The sequence below is a fragment of the Hermetia illucens genome, chromosome 4 (assembly GCF_905115235.1).
Source record: "Hermetia illucens chromosome 4, iHerIll2.2.curated.20191125, whole genome shotgun sequence".
In the NCBI taxonomy this organism is placed as follows: domain Eukaryota; kingdom Metazoa; phylum Arthropoda; class Insecta; order Diptera; family Stratiomyidae; genus Hermetia; species Hermetia illucens.
The window spans coordinates 32,481,814-32,493,867 of NC_051852.1; positions in this window are offsets into that span (position 1 = coordinate 32,481,814).

Genomic DNA, 12,054 nt, shown 5'->3' on the forward strand with positions numbered 1-12,054 from the left:
GTGGTCAAAGGGTAGTATAGGTCCCAGGGCGAAACGTGGATTGGTACCCACGACGGAGCATAAAACCAGGAAAATGCATGCTAAACCAACACCAACAGCTCTACTACCAAACCCTATCTCCACCTCCACGTGGTGACCGCTTGGAGCTCTTTCGTGATGAATAGCTGCAGACGGAGAAGGATGAAGGCGAGTCTCCCGCGCGTAAAACGGGACAAACTGTACCAACTGGTTCTCCAGGTTAGGGGTTGGGTAGGGCTGACAACCCTACACGGAAAACCGATGTTACCGAGCCTCGGACAGGATGGACGGACCCGGCAACGACAACGGATTCACGATTTGCGCATTTTCTCATGGAACGTGCGTTCCCTGTACAGAGATGAAGCTGATGAGCAACTAGCCGATACCCTGTCCCAATATAGGTCTGATATAACAGCGTTACAAGCGATGCGATGGACAGGGACCAGTTTCCTGGAGAAGAGCCGCTACACCATATATTATAGCGGTCATCCCGTAAACCATGTGTTCGGAGTAAGTTTCTTAGTCAGCCAAAAATGAAACCTGCTGTTATCGGCTTTCAAAACATAAGCGAACGGCTATGCACCCTGCGCTTGCGAGGCAAGTTTAGAAATATAAGCCTCATTAACGTTCACGCTCCTACAGAGGAGATTGCAGAGTCGGAGAAGGATATCTTCTACGAGGCAGTAGAACGAACCCTCGAAGCCTGTCCCAGATATGATATTAAAATCATACTTGGGGATTTTAAAAGCCAGGTAGGGAAGGAGCCCGTATTCAGGCGATAGGTTGGCTCCCATAGCTTACACGAAAAAACAAATGATAACAGACTGCGGATTATTCAATTAGCAGGGTCACACGAAATAATTGTTGGAAGTAAATGGTTTGCGCGTCCAGACGGGACCACTTTCAACCAAATTGAACGCCGCCACCTCTTAGCCTTGATGAATGTCAGAATATATAGGGGGGCCAATATAGACTCGGATCACTACCTCGTTGGGGTAGTAACTCGTAACGCATCTCTTATCTTACATTGCACCCTGGTTGGGAATCCACTAGCAAAGTTTATTCTGGAGCCCAGCTTATGTGTAGCGTAGTCCCTCCGACCTAGTTATTGCTTAAGAAGCCTCGCAGTCCAGTGTTTTAAAAACTGAAACCTGACAGGACCACACGACACAATGTATTCGATATGAATGTCGAATGAAGTGAGGTCTAGTAATACACCAAAAAGCCTAAAGTGAGAATCAGATGGAATATGTACAGTCAGAGAATCATTTTCGGGCTAACAGCTCATTTTTCCTCGAAAGCTGTGAAGAAGGCTACATCGGCTTTCTTGAGCGGCGTTTTTAGTTTTAAATTTAACTTGCATCCAAGATAATACCAAGATACTTTATATTGGAAGAAAGTGATAGCATTTCCCATACCATGAAGATTTTTGAAAGCATTGTTGGCAACCGTATTCGCGAAACGTTGAAATCACTGTGAATCAAGCCGGATTTATCAAAAACAGCGGAACTGATGACGCAATACACGCTGAACGATTACTCATGGAGAAACACCGTGAGAAGCATCGCCCTCTTTACATTGCATTACTGGATCTAGAGAAAGCGTTTAACCGGGTTCCATACGAACTCATCTGGTATGCTCTACGACACCACTTAATAGCAAAAGAACTCGTGCGCTGGGTCCAATTGCTCTACCACGATGCGAAAAGTAAAGTATGGCGGGTTTATCAAAACCGCTTCATGTCTCTGTTGGTGTTCATCAAGGAAGCGCTCTCTCACCACTCCTCTTTGTTCTTGTTATGGACATCGTCCCACGGGATATCCAATGTCCAGCGCTCTACACACTGCCTTATGCAGATGATATTTCCCCAGCATCTGATAGCAAAATGATCTCGAGCAACTTGTCCAAAAATGGAATGATCGCCTCATGCAACACGGTCTCAGGTTGAATCTAAACAAAACTGACGACCAATTCCCATGAAACAGGCACAATCGCTGTCAGCGAAAGTGAGCTGTCCAGAACTGAGCGGCTTAAATGCCCCGGGTCAACGTTATTAGCCAATGGAGAACTGCGCTATGAAATTGCTTCACGCATTAACGCAACCTGGATGAAATGACGTTCCAAAACTGGTGTCCTTTGTGATCGACGTATCGACGTCTTAAATCTAAAATTTACCGGAATGTCGTCCGTCCTGTCGCTCTCTATGGTTCTGAGCGTTGGCCGACTCTAAAAGACAATGAACCACGTCTTGCGGTCATGGAGACGAAGATGTTACGTTGGACTAGTGGCGTTACAGAGAGAGAGGCGTCTTCGATGGTATGGGTCACGTAATTCGTGCTGAAGAAAATTCACTTACCAAGATTGGTCTGAACATCGAAGTCGGTGATAAACGACCAAAAGGCAGACCGAAACGACAGTGGCTTGATACGCTGGATGGGGATTTAAAAGCCTCGAGATTGCACCCAGATCAGGCATTCAATAGAGCAAAATGGCGAAACCGATCCCAACGAGCCGACCCCGCTTGTGAAGGGGACAAAGACTGAAGAAAAAGAGGAAGAAAAAGGAAGAAAGTGATTGCATTTATTCGTTCAGTCGCGGAAGGTGAAACCTTAGATACTTTTATTTGCACTGAACAAGCGTTTTGAATTGAAAGCCAAGTCCACATTTAGAAGCCCACGGACTCACGTTTCTCCATGTAATGGTGAGCGTGTTACCTCACTAATAAAGGGAAGGAGATAACTTTGATGCCAATGTAACTTTACTCCAGCCCTGCTAAGCTTCCTTAGCATATCGTCCATCATGTAGAGTACCGAAGAAGCTCGCTATGTACGTTCTCGTTTAGGTGGCAGCGTTCCAGTTCTGGTTGCATTATCGTGGCTATTAGCAAAGATACTATCCAAAGCATACTCTAATTAGATCATCTTGGATGACTCTGGTTGAATCATTGAATGCTACTTATATGTTCAGGAGGGCAGCTAAAAGGTGTTATCCATTGGATCGTCCTCATTACCTTGTGAAGTGAATCCTACGTCGACGTCGTTTTCTTTAAAATTGATCGTTAGAGGTAGTCTATCTCCGCATAATTATTCTGAAGTGCATGCTAGAGGCACACTTTAGGGTTCTCAACACAAAGGGATTCATGCCCACGTTCGCACCCGTATGTCTCTCCCTATATGTGCTACATGCTCAAAAACAATCCAGTTTCGATATGTCTTGGAATAGAATGTTTTCTGTTGACCGAGGTGGTACAATCTTCGAACGAGGCTTTAACGCACAGTCGCTCTCGCTTTAGCGAAAATTTACTAGTGAGCCTCCGTCTGGAAACAATCTGCTTTTTTAACAAAGAATGCGTTATTATATTTTTTGGTTAGAAGTCCGCTGAATTTGCAGAGTTGCTAATGCAAATTTTAAGCACTGTGGAAGGGAGTAACTGGCTTACGAAATATCGATACATGCGATAAAATCTACTGAGCTTGACAACAATAGACAACATGCTCATTTCATTCAAATTTTTGTAGCGCCTACAAACCATCGTCTACGGTTCTCTGGAGAGGGCTTCAGTTTTCCCAGGAGTATCGGAAAGTTTGCGACCAGTTTATTTATTAGGAAGCGTGGTTGCTGCTGACGGTGGCACTGAACTAGATGTAGATCGACGCCGACGACGACGACATTAAATCCACCTTTGCTGCCTTGTCTAAAATCTGAAATTCGACTGATTTAAACAGCAAGATCAAGCTGAGTTTGTCGGCCCCGAAGCCAGTTACTTGTGGATAATTTGATTAGAATGCGAAAGTGACAGTGTACTCATTAAGGAGCTTAGTCTTAGTCTTAGTTTTCGCCATTTCTCCGAAATGTTCCTCCTATGTCGAATCACAAATTAAGCAGATATGACGTTGTAAATATGAAGACATTCTATGCGATTGTATCCAACTGGACGAGACGAGGAGATTCATGATTATATACAGATGCAGACGAAGAGGGCAATCTTCCAAATTCCTGGGGTATTTCAGTGAAGAGGTACCTCGAGTTACTGATACCAAGTGTCAATATGGCAATGAGGTGTCATTTCGATAAGCAGTTTTAAATTTAAATGACCAACAAGATGCACTCTGGTATTATAGGAAAAAATCGGTTACTTAAATCAGCAACTGATTGCTTTTTATACTAATAATTATATAAATTTAGATTGAAAGTTGTGGACTAACTATCTACCAATTAAGTATGAAGATTTTAGAATGGGATGAGCAGTTATTTCTTTACTTGTTTTACCGTATGTTATTTTCCCAAACCAAGGATATAATAACAATGGCCGAATATATTGTATTTGTTGGTTTTTTTCTTGTTTTGATTCTAGTATCTTTTAGTAAATCCATGTGATGATGATCAGGCTGAACTTGGTCGATTTATCTTCTCTTTTCATCAGTGTTGCTTATTAGCTGAAAATAAAATTTGTTAGATTCTTCTTTTACTGATCGTCCTATCTATAGCTGCAACTTTAATACATTGTGAAATTATACAACACTAAAAACCCAAGCAAAAGTAAAATTCTGTACTCGCGCAAGTCACATATCTCAAATATATTTAAAATCGAATATATCCCTTCTTGCTTGCCACCAATACGCATCAGGTTCCAACTAGCTCAACAAAGCACGACAACCCCTATGCACTATCTATTATCTCCACTCGCATGCCAATAATTTAGATCGCACCTGCATGATTTGCAATTAAAGATGAAGGAGAAATATTCTAAGCGCTGATGGGAAATAAAAGACGATCAGAAGTCTAAGAATATTGTAGCACATATAGATGTTCGTTGGAGGAAGAGATGTGTTACTTTTTATACAGTTGTGGAATGTTGTGTAGGACTAAGGAAATAGATATGGAATTTTAGGTGCCGAACAGAAATCCAATACCAGATATCTAACCCATTGAATTTCACTCTGAAAAGTCGCTACAAGGCTGCCTGGCTTATACTGTACCTCTTTCAAACTCAGCTTAAATTATTGGAAACATATTCAAAGCCAAAATCAGTTTTGTTGAAATAAGATCCGGTCCTCTTGTAATGCAACTGTTATATAGGCAAACCATTTGATTGCGAAAATGAAGCTCAACTTAAATGCTCTTGTCCTTAATATGCTAAATAAGAGAATATTGGCAATAATAGTCATATTAGAGCAAGAAGAGGATCGAAAGCTAAGGTCATTGGTCTTGAAACCACTAAGATTTCAAAAGTGTAAAGAAAAACTGGAAAACCCACTTGGTCAGAGTTCCTTCCAAGGTTTCACAGCAGAACAGTCACCGAAAAGCTGTAACTCAACCCATCTGACAGCTAAAGCGAGGTGTGATTACTCATGCAGACGTAGCCTGCAATTTCTCCTCCTTGGAGTTTATTAACCACTGGAGGAACGAACACAAGAGGACGTGTCCTGGACGAAATCTTTGCGGAGTTGCGCTTGATACTGGCAAATGTCAGGTATCCTTAGCAGCAATTCAAACAAAGACCTGGTAGTACCGATAAGTTGAAAATAATTGGACAACAACTTGAAAGCGAGGAGAGGGATGAGGGAAAAAAATGTTTAAAGTTGCTTTGGGACAGGCTCAACATAAAATCCTGGGGTGTGGCTGTAAGGAAAGTTTACTGCTCTTATTCTATTCATATCCTCTTAACAGAACCACATTCTCCCTTTTTGGAGCCAGTTTCACGATTGGTTGATTGCCCTGCCTCTCTGAAGTAACTTCAAAAACCCCTCTATACTGCAAATCAGCAAAAACGAAGCTGTCGATTTGGATCAAATTTCCAACAAAGTTTTTAAATTGACACTGTTACTCAAACCTAATAAGCTGCTAAGGAACGTAGCATTCAATTATTCTATTTGCCCGCTGATTGTAATAGAAAAGATGATAAAAGGCTTCTTCAACCATGTGTCGAAGCAACAAATCTACTGCATACTGCATGCGATAAGCAAACGTTGATCTGGCAGGAGGTACTGCGAATTGCGTGACCATACCATCGACGACGCCTCTCTCGCAATTTTGCCACGATCGGTGCAGCCCCATAACGATTGCGGATATCCTCATTTCGGATGTGATCAAAACGTATCACGCACCTAGTCCAACGCAACATCTTCGTCGCCATTACCGCAAGAAGCCGTTCATTGCCTTTTATAGTCGGCCAACACTCAGAACCATAGAGAGCGACAGGACGGTAGAGATTGCGGTAAATTTTAGATTTGAGACCAGTTGTGGAACTCTACTTCATCCAGGTTGTTAGCAATTTTATAATGCAGTTCTCCATTGGCTGATAGCGTTGACCCGAGTTATTTAAATCGCTCAATTCTGGGCAGATCACTGCCGCTGACAGTGATTGTGCCTGTTTCATGGGGTTCGGTCGTCAAAAATTCAGTTTTGTTTAGATTCAATCTGGGACCCTGTTGCATGAGGTTATCATTCCATTTTTGGACAAGTTGCTCGAGATCATTTTTGCTATTAGATGCTAGAAAAACATCATCTGCATAAAGCAGTGTATAAGGCCCTGGACGTTGGATGTCCCGTGCAACGGTGTCCATAACAAGAACAAAGAGGAGTGGTGAGAGGGCGCTTCCTTAATCAACACCAACAGAGACACGAAGCGGTTTTGATGTACCGGCCATACTTCGAACTTTACTTTTCGGATCGTGGTAGAGCAATTGAACTCAGCACACGAGTTCTTCTGGCAAAAAGTGTTGTCGTAAAGCATATCAGATGAGTTCGTGTGGCACACGGTCATACGCTTTCTCCAGATCCAGAAATGCAATGTAAAGAGCGCGATGTTTCTTACGGTGTTTCTGCATGAGTAACCGCGCAGCGTGTATTGCGCCAGTAGTTCCGCAGTTTTTGACAAAATCGGCTTGATTCACGGTTATTTCAACGTGGTATGGAAAAGTAACCGAATCGGACGGTAATTTGTACATTCTGCTGGACTACCTTTTCTTTTGCAAACTAAACCTTATTAAAACCTTATTAAAATCGGTTCAATGTGTGTCTGTTTGTCTGTCGCTTTGTCACAAGCATTTTTCTCAGAAACGGCTATACCAATTAGCATGAAATTTGGTGAGAAGGTTGGAACTGTGAACCCCAGACATGCAGTGAGTGATATCCTCCTACGTTGATATTTTGGGGGGGTCCCCATACATAAAAAAGGGGGGTGTAAAAATTTTTTTCACCGCATGTAATCATGTAGGATATCAAATGAAACGTCTCGATTAGTACTTTTCGATGCCGGTCTTAGTTTTGAGATTTGTTAGAAACATGGGGAGTGGGAGGGGTGGAAAATGTCGATTTCTTTAGCGGACCCATTCCCAGAAACTACCAAACCGAAAAATCTCAAAAAATTCATGAAGTTGCCTCTATATGGTGCCCAAGCCTCAAAATACTTTCCATGTCGATCATCATCATTAACAGCTAATAAGTAACACCAGACATCCCGGTTTTGTGCCGAGGTCCACCAGTTCGATATCCCTAAAAGCTGTCTGGTGTTCTGGTCTACGCCGTCGCTCCATCTTAGGCAGGGTCTGCCTCGTCTTCTTTTTCTACCATAGATATTGCTCTTATAGTCTTTCCGTGTGGGATCATCCTCATCCATACGGATTAAGTGACCCGGCCACCGTAACCTATTGAGCCGAATTTTATCCACAACCTGACTGTCATTTATTTATTTATTTATTTAATTAACGGACAACAAACAGATAGAATTCCAATTAATTATTGTCCTCAGGAGGAGGAGGAGAAAGTAAAAAACTTATCCTACGTTTAAAATTACTTAAAGTAGGGAAGTTAAAAGGACCAAGCTGTTTTGCATTATAATTACAGCAAAGCTTGGGAATCGGGGAATGAAAATAGACTTCGAGCTCCGGGAAGGGCACGTTGAAAATATCTGCGTTACGTGTGTCATAAGACGCAGGACGGCAGGTGATCTCGTCAGCGGCGGAGCAGTCCATCAGGCCCGAGGAAATTTTAAAGAATGTGCATAGATCCAGATAGGATCTACGCTGTTGTAGGAAGGGAAGGTTTAGAAAGCGGAGGCGGGAGGGATAATCTACACGAGGGAAGCTTTTCTTAAAGAAGAGAGAACGGGTGAATTTACGTCGCATGGTCATGGTATCGCTCATAGATTTTGTCGTTATGTAGGTTACGGAATCGTCCATCCTCATGTAGGGGGCCATCCATATCGATATCTGCTCAAATTAAGTTAATAATAGTATATTACCATGTTTTTGAGGAAATTGAGTAAAACCCCCCTTAAATTTATCCCAGAGTTATAAAAGTTGGTAGTGGTATAAAAGTTAGATAGTTCTTCACTCAAATATACTCACAGAAGAAGCAAACAAAACCTTTCATACCTGAAGCGCCCAGCTTTCGGTTTCCCGACTTGTTTCATATTGGAACAGTGATACTTTCTTGCCAGGCAGATGGTTTTCTTCTTTCCTGAATAACCCGATTAAAGAATTCACTGAGTCACAGTGTTGGGTTCCAGCTCTTGACTTTCCAGTCCGGTCTTGCGGCGTTCCCCGATTTCATTCGTTTTATTGCCTCCTCGGGTTCAGTTGCGCTAACAGTGAGTCTTTGAGTGTTTACGTAGGTACCTGTCTTGGAGACTTAATCCCACGGTCTTCTTAAGACACGGATTGATTTTGTGACCACAATCAGAGCCCCCCTGAGACAAGCAACAACGGTACCAGTCTATACCAAGTGCATGGCTTAGCATTCATATTGGTGAATGCAAGACCAACTTAAATCTTTACTGAACTAAGGAGTACGGCACCCATGTTGAAACGCAACACCACGCCGAGGCCCGAAGGCCTCTTTTCGCTTGAGCATGGTCAACAACCCCATGAAACTCCCACTAGGGGGCCAGCCGCAAATAACCGAGCCGTACTCACATACAACGGAAGTTCACCCGAAGTATGAGAGTCCAGGGGCTATCTTGGTTCCCATGGTACCAGTATACCCCTGGTGAGGTTTCGTGACCAATTTGCCACTCCAGATGAGGCCCCGTGCAGACTCGGGTCTGATCGCCCTGATTAGGCCTTTGGAGCATTCGCCTACTACATCACGGCCGGCAAGCCAAAGTAAGTACAGCGTCTCCCGGTGCCACCACTATGGAGGTTATCCTCGGCCACTTGGTTTTGGTTTGGCGGACAGGATTGCCGCCCCGTCTTCCTCACCGCCACCTCTGAGCACCAAGTTACGCGGACATGAAAGTCCTGGGGGTTTAACGTGAGTACCTGCCGTGTAGGCATAATCCCACGGTCCTCTTCGGATACGGATTAATTTTGTGACCACAATCAGAGCCTCGCCATGCAAGCACAGCGGTCCTGGTTTATACTGAGTACAGGCTCAGCGTTCACACCAGTGGAGACGAGGCCAATTTAACACCTCTGCCGCAACTAAGGGGTACGGCACGCTTGAGCCCCGAGAAGCTTTGCCCGCGATGTACGCATAACCACAACCACCATGAAACTCCCACCAGGGGGCCAACCGCAAATAACCGGGCCGAGAACACATCCTCCAGGAGTTGTCCCAGAGCATATGCTCTCAGAGGGCCGTCCCGGTTCCCATGGTACCAGATAACCTCCGGTAAGGCTTCGTGACCTAGCAGTAAACTTTCCTTACAGCCACACCCCAGGATTTTATGTTGAGCCTGTCCCAAAGCAACTTTAAACATTTTTTTTTGCCTCATTCGTCTCATCGCTTCCAAGTTGTTGTCCAATTATTTTTAACTTATAGGTACTACCAGGTCTGTTTGAATTGCTGCTGACATACCTAACATTCGCCAGTATCAAGCGCAGCTCCGCAAAGATTTCGTCCAGGACACGTCCTCTTGTGTTCGTTCCTCCAGTGGTTAATAAACTCCAAGGAGGAGAAATTGCAGGCTACGTCTGCATGAGTAATCACACCTCGCTTTAGCTGTCAGATGGGTTGAGTTACAGCTTTTCGGTGACTGTTCTGCTTTGAAACCTTGGAAGGAACTCTGACCAAGTGGGTTTTCCAGTTTTTCTTTACACTTTTGAAGTCTTAGTGGTTTCAAGACCAATGACCCTAGCTTTCGATCCTCTTCTTGCTCTAATATGACTATTATTGCCAATATTCTCTTATTTAGCATATTAAGGACAAGGACAAGAGCATTTAAGTTGAGCTTCATTTTCGCAATCAAATGGGTTGCCTATATAACAGTTGCATTACAAGAGGACCGGATCTTATTTCAACAAAACTGATTTTGGCTTTGAATATGTTTCCAATAATTTAAGCTGAGTTTGAAAGAGGTACAGTATAAGCCAGGCAGCCTTGTAGCGACTTTTCAGAGTGAAATTCAATGGGTTAGATATTTGGTATTGGATTTCTGTTGGGCACCTAAAATTCGATATCTATTTCCTTAGTCCTCACAACATTCCACAACTGTATAAAAAGTAACACATCTCTTCCTCCAACGAACATCTATATGTGCTACAATATTCTTAGACTTCTGATCGTCTTTTATTTCCCATCAGCGCTTAGAATATTTCTCCTTCATCTTTAATTGCAAATCTTGCAGGTGCGATCTAAATTATTGGCATCGGAGTGGAGATAATAGATAGTGCATAGGGGTTGTCATGCTTTGTTGAGCTAGTTGGAACATGATGTGTACTGGTGGCAAGCAAGAAGGGATACATTCGATTTTAAATATATTTGAGATATGTGACTTGCGCGAGTACAGAATTTTACTTTTGCTAGGGTCCATAGTACTGTAAAATTTCACAATTAAAGTTGCAGATAGGACGATCAGTAAAAGAAGAATCGGACAACTTTTATTTTCAGTTAATAAGTAACACTGATGAAAAGAGAAGATAAATCGACCAAGTTCAGCCTGATCATCTACATAGATTTACACAAAGATACTAGAATCAAACCAAGAAAAAAACTAAAAATATATTCGGCCATTGTTATTTTATCCTTGTTTTGGGAAAATGATATATGGTAAAACAAATAAAGAAATAACTGCTCATCCCATTCTAAAATCTTCATACGTAATTGGTAGATAGTTAGTCCACAACTTTCAATCTAAATTTATATAATTATTAGTATAAATAGCGATCAGTTGATCAGTTGGTCCTTTTGAACCCCAGAGTGCATCTTGTTGCTCATTTAAATTTAAAATTCCTTATCGAAATGATATCCCATTGCCATATTGACACTTGGTATCAGTAACTCGGGGTACCTCTTCGCTGAAATACCCCAGGAATTTGGAAGAGTGTTCTTCGTCTGCATTTGTATATGATTATGAATCTCCTCGTCACGTCCAGTTGGATACTATCGCATAGGATGTCTTCATATTTGCAACGAGAGATTATTATAATATCATCAGGATAATCCTGGATTTTGATCCCAATGCCACAAACAACTTTTGCCCATCTTCATCACCTCGCTATGCGCCTTAGGCGACACCATCTCTTGCCACTCTCAGAAGGGGTGTTAGAATATCTGCAAGGGTACATCCCTTGATAAGGTAACCATCACAAACGGACAGTTGGGCTCACATGCGTTTATAATGACTGTTAAAGCTTTCAACCATTGTTTCCAATTCTTTTGAATTTCAAACGTCACTTCATATCTATTCTTCTGCAATTCCTTATTATTCCATTTATCCCAGAATTACTCCAACGTCATATCTGCTTAATTTGTCATTCGACATAGGAGGAACATTTCGGAGAAATGGCGAAAACTAAGACTAAGACTAAGCTCCTTAATGTGTACACTGTCACTTTCGCATTCTAATCAAATTATCCACAAGTAACTGGCTTTGTGGCCGACGAACTCAACTTGATCTTTGCTGTTTAAATCACTGCAATTCCAGATCTTAGACAAGGCAGCAAAGGTGGATTTACTGCCGCTAATGCGTCGAACTACATCTATGATAGTTCAGTGCCACCGTGAGCAGAAACCACGCTTCCTAGATAAACAAACTGGTCGCAAACTCTTCGGTAGTCCTGGGGAAACTGAAGCCCAATTCAGAGAACCGTA